Below are 6,000 nucleotides of genomic sequence, written 5' to 3'. Positions count from 1 at the left end.
TGATAAAAATTAAAAAAAATAAATTAAATAAATAAATATGATTTTTTTTATTTTAAAATAAAAAACAACATAAATAATTGTGTTAAAGTTTATAAGTGGTAAGTATACAATTTTTTTCATTATTTTTTTTTATCATGGTGGGATGAATAGAATATAATGATTAGAAAAATCAATTTAAGTTAAATCACTTGTCTATTTAACTAAGTATCGGAAGTATTGAATTCTGTTTTGTGCATATAGTAATTTATTGGCCAACGATACACTCTTAAACAGAGGTTTAAACCCCAAAATGGTCTCTGAGATTGGCGTAGTGCACTAAAATCGTCCCTGAGATTCCAATTGCACCAATTACGTCCCTGAGATTGAGAAAAGTGCACTATATTAGTCCCTGACCCATTTTTCCTTAACGATGTGATGACATGGTTGGATGACGTAGACGGTAAGTGACACATGTGACTCTATGATATGGCCACGTATAATGATATGGTGATATGGTGACCAGTGACACGTGGCATGCTGACATGGATGGTTGTGCCACGTGTCACAATGTTATTTGGCTACATGTTCGTTTGTGCCACGTGTCACAACAGTATTCGTCTGCGTGTCATCCATTATGTCATCATTATAGATGCACCAAATTAGTCCCTCACTTTGCATTAAGTGACTCATTTTAGTCCCTGAAGTTGAATGTCGTGCACCAAACTAGTCCCTTCACCAATTTTTTCTCATTTTTTTTCTATAAATTCAAAATTCTCAATATTTTTAAATGCATTAATTTCAATTCTATTTTTTCACATGTTATTCAAATAAAAGTGTTTTTATAAAATATTTTTTCTCTTGCGAATACCCTAACCGCCGACTTGGAGTTGACGTGAAGGCATTTCAAGCACCTTCACTACTATCTCCGACCTCTTTTAGTGCTTTTATAAAATATTTTTTTCTCTTGCGGATACCCCTAACTGCCGTCTTGTAGTTGACGTGAGGGCATTTCAAGCTTCCCTTGTTACCATCTCCGACCTCTTTCATCTAAACTGCAGAGGTTGGAGATGATAGTGAGAGTGCTTGAAGTACCTTCAATCTAGCTCATTTACACATAACGAAAATGTGTATTTCATAAGAATAAAAAAAAAGTATATTTTAATGATTGATTTCTTGTTAAAAGCACGTTTTTTTATGAAAAAAATGTGTCTAATCAATCATATAATTATTTTTTTATAATAACATACTTATATATTACAAAATTTACCAATGTTAAATTATTAAAAAAATTATATAATTAAAACTAAAATCTTAAAAATTTTTATGAAAGCACTTGTATTTAAACAATATGTGAAAAAATAGAATTAAAATTAGTGCATCTAAGATATTGAAAATTTTAAATTTAAAAAAAATGAGAAAAAATTAGTGAAGGGACTAGTTTGGTGCACAACATTCAATTTCAGGGACTAAAATGAGTCACTTAATGCAAAGTAAGGGACTAATTTTGTGCATCCACAACAATGACATAATGGATGACACGTGGACGAATACTGTTGCGACACGTGGCACAAACAGAAACGTGGCCAAATAACATTGTGACACGTGGCACAACTATCCACATCAGCATGCCACGTGTCACTGGTCACCACATCATCATATCATTACACGTGGCCAAATCATGGCGTGACATGTGTCACTTACCGTCCACGTCATCAAGCCATGTCATCACGTCGTTAATGAAAAATGGGTCAGGGACTAATATGGTGCACTTTTCTCAATCTCAGGGACGTAATTAGTGCAATTGGAATCCCAGGGATGATTTTAATGCACGACGCCAATTTTAGGGACCATTTTGGGGTTTAACTCCTTAAATAGAGCTCAGATCTGTGACGAATTAGTCCTTGGCGTGTTAAGCAACAAAAAATTTTTAATTTGTAAAGGTTGAATAAAATATATTTATATTAATAATTGTATATAGTGAAAAATATAATTAAAATAATTAAAAATAAAGTTAAATGATATAAAAAGAAAATTGTTCATATACTGACCCAAAAACAAAGTTAGCCCCAATAAGGATAAAAGTCCCACCAAAAAAAGATGGCCTCTTTCACTTGCCTGATTTCTTAAGAGGTCGGTCATGATAAGAAGGTCCATTCTTACTTATCTGAATGAGTAACTGCCTCCCTAAATCTCTGATACTATCTCTATCTTATCTAGAAGATAGATCCCAACAAACTCCCAAGATAAAGAGTACGGTTATCCACCAACAAAGGTATAAGTACTCCAAAAAGGTGGTTATCTATTTTACTATAAATACACTGACATTCTTCAAGTATATTCAAGTCTCAATTTACTAAAAACTTGCTTAAAGCCCTTGCTAACTTAAGCATGGGAGTCTCTTATAGGTACCACCCCCACCTCCTCACGAGGAACTCGGATGGTGGCACCTCAGCATCTGTAAAGTTGGATGCTGCCTCAAAAGGAGTCTAGACCTCACGTTCAGGTCCAAATCACCGTTTCTGGTAACCCACGGAATATTGGCGCCGTTGCTGGACACTTGGAGCTCAACCCTTGATAATGGAGGACAATCAATACGAAGACGGTCATACGGCATCAGAGTCTGAACCAGAGCACCACCATGACGACTTGATGCTAGCATTATTACCTCCACCTCGGAAAAGAACGAATGCCCCCTTACAGAAAAGGAACATCGAAAAATCCTCAACCACGACAAATTCATTCAGAGGTTCACTCACCCGAGGACGATGAACCACCCCATCTAACATAAATACTAAGGTTAGTTCACAGTTACCGTGGGCGACTAGAACAACTCGAACTGGAAGCTGAACGACAATGAGAAGCAGAACGGGAATTACGAAGGTAGGTATGGCGATGAAAAGAGCTAAAGGAAAAGCTCTTAAAGTGGGAGGCCGACCTCTTGAAGATGGAGCAATCGGGTAGATCGGGAGGAAAGTCCTTTAGAAGGAGAGGATCCATTTGTTGAAGAGATCATGCGAGCTAGAGTTCCCAGGAATTTTAAAACTTTCGACATGGATCTCTATTACGGAACGACCGATCCGATGCACCATCTCAGCAATTTCAAAAGTCGGGTGTACCTAGCCGATGCCTCTGATGCAACTCGTTGTAAAGTCTTCCTGACAATATTAACCAAAACCGCAATGAAGTGATTTTATAACTTGCCTCCCAGGTCGGTGACTTGCTTTGATGACCTGGCAAGGAAGTTCCTTACCAGATTTTCAATTTAGAAAGATAAAGTGAAGCATGCTCCAAACTTGCTAGGGGTTAAACAAGAAGTTGGAGAGACACTCTGAGATTATATGGAAAGATTCAACAAAGCCTGCTTGAAAATGCAAAACTTACCTACTGAAGCAGTGATAATGGGTTTGGTTAATGGCCTTAAAGAAGGACCGTTTTTCCAATTCATTTCCAAGCGACACCCGACCTCTTTTATGAAGTACAAGAGCAGACAAAGAATTACATCAATATGGAGGAAAATTTCCGACTTAAAGAACCTCTCCTGAGGCCCAGCCTGCCTTACCTACCTCGAAAAAAGGAGAAAGAAACTAAAAAAAAAAGAAGAGTACAACTCAGAAAAATTTTGGAGGTATCATAACTATACCCCACTTCGAGTTTCTCTTGTAGAAATCTACAGAAAAATATGCCACACTGATAAGCTTCCACCTCATCCCCCTATCAAACACAAAAAGGCAGGAAGTCGAATAGAATACTGTGAGTACCACAAACTTTACAGACATTCTACCAACGATTGCTATGCTTTAAAGAATGTCATTGAGAAGTTGGCCAGGGAAGGTCAACAAGACAACTACTTGGCTGAGTAATCAGACGAGGAAAAGAGATGAAGACGGAGGTTGGCAAGAAAGTCAACCTCAAACTCTAGAACAACACATACATATGATAAATTGAGGGTTTTCTAAAGGGGAAATCTTAAAATCTTCACGGAAAAGGCATCTTAAAGAGGTGTATCAGGTCAGAGAAGATAATAGAACTCCTGATTTACCAACCATCTCGTTCACCAAAGAAGATGCTCAAGGAGTGACACCTGGCCACGATGACCTAGTGGTAATAACAATAATTCTCGCCAATGCAAATCTCCATAGAACTCTGGTTGATCAAGGGAGTTTGGTAGACATATTGTTTATGCCCGTTTTTGACAAACTCGGGTTAGAAGGAAAGGATCTAAAGGCATACCAGACAACCATTTCAGGATGAGGGACACGTCGATCCAACCTTTTGGATTTATCTCCCTATACACTACCTTTGGAAAGGGCACAAAGTCAAAGACGTTAAGCATTGACTATATTGTGATTGACGTCATGTCAGCATACAATGTCCTAATAGGTCTGAGCACTTTAAACCGACTTGCAGCAGTTGTCTCTACACCTCATTTGTGTATGAAGTTTTCCATTTCAGAAGAAATTGTCACCATAAAGGGAGAACAAAAATTGGCACGAAAGTGTTATAATGAAAGCCTTAATTTAAAAGGCAGCTCAGGAGGAAAAGTAGTCAACACTATCAAGTTCGGTGGCATTCAAACTCGGGAAGAGCTACGACCCCAACCTGGAGAAAAGGTAAAAAAAGTGCAAATTGGAGATCATCCTAAAAAGACAATGAATATAAGGGCTAACCTGGAAAAAGGACTGAAAGCACAACTCATTGACCTCCTATGAAGATACTCCAATCTCTTCGCTTGGAAAGCCTCCGATATGCTTGGTACAGATCCCGACTTGATGTTTCATAAACTCACTGTCTACCTTAGTTCTAGACCTATTCAGCAAAAGCATCGAAAACTTGGGTCTGAAAGGACACAGATCGTGGAAGAATAGATGGAAGCATTATTGGAAGCCGGATTCATAAGAGAGGTCAAGTATCTTTTATGGCTACCTAACTGACAGAGGAAAAATGTCAGTAAAGATTTTCACAAAAATATCACGTTGCAAGTATAGTTCTAAACTGAAAATTAAACCTCAATCAACATTTAGATTGTTTGTCACAAATACAAACCCAATAAAATTAACCGAAGTATTCAAACCTCGGGTCATCTCTCAAAGAATTGCAGGGAAGTTTACTTACTATTGGTTATGGGAAAATATTTTTTTGGGTTTTGTAATGAGAAACAAGAAAGTAAAATGGCGAGAAAATAAACTAATAATTAAGAAAGCTCTTAGCAAGGAAAGAAATTAAGAATTCCTATCCTCATTATCATCGTCAATTGTGATGGTAAATGTGAATTGCCTTCACTTAGTTAACCTCTAAACAATGGAGGAAGGTTAAGTGCATACAATCAACTTGAGTTCACAAGTCCTAGTCAATTTATAGTGAGAGACTAGCTTTGGTGAAGTTCAAGCTAACCGGCAATGTTCAATTACCAATCAACAAAAGACTTTTACTAACTCAAGAGTCTCTAAATAATCAATCCAAGTCAAGAGCGTAAAAATTTAAATTAAAATCCAACCAAACATTTTATCAAACACTTGGAAGGTACAAAATGAAAAAATAGAAAATTAACAAGGAATATTAAATCTAAACAACCAATTGCAAGCATCAATGACTAACAATCAAAGAGAGCAACAATAAACACAGAGAACATAAATTGCATTAAAAGAAATCAAACGTAACAAGAGCTCATAAACATAAAAATGGCGAAAAAGGGAAATTAACAAGAGAAGAAGATGAACTAAAGTGCTTAAACAAATAAAAGCAAGAGAAAACTAAATTAAAGGAAGATTGAACCTGAACCTAAGTTGAAATTAGAAGAAGAAACCCTAAACCTAGAGAGTGGAGAGAGGCTCTCCCCCTCTAGAATTCTACATCTAAACCCTAAAGTGTGTGAATAAAAGTATAAATGATTGATGCCTTCCAGCCTCAATCTGCAGTCTCTAAAGCAGCCCAGAAATCGGCGCTAGCGTTTTCTGCAATTGCAGCACGTGACGCTCTGTCATGCGTACACGTGGCCCACCCGTACGCGTCGCTTGAACTCAG

This window comes from Arachis ipaensis, chromosome B02 (assembly GCF_000816755.2).
Source record: "Arachis ipaensis cultivar K30076 chromosome B02, Araip1.1, whole genome shotgun sequence".
In the NCBI taxonomy this organism is placed as follows: Eukaryota; Viridiplantae; Streptophyta; class Magnoliopsida; order Fabales; family Fabaceae; genus Arachis; species Arachis ipaensis.
This window is presented reverse-complemented; position numbering follows the sequence as displayed.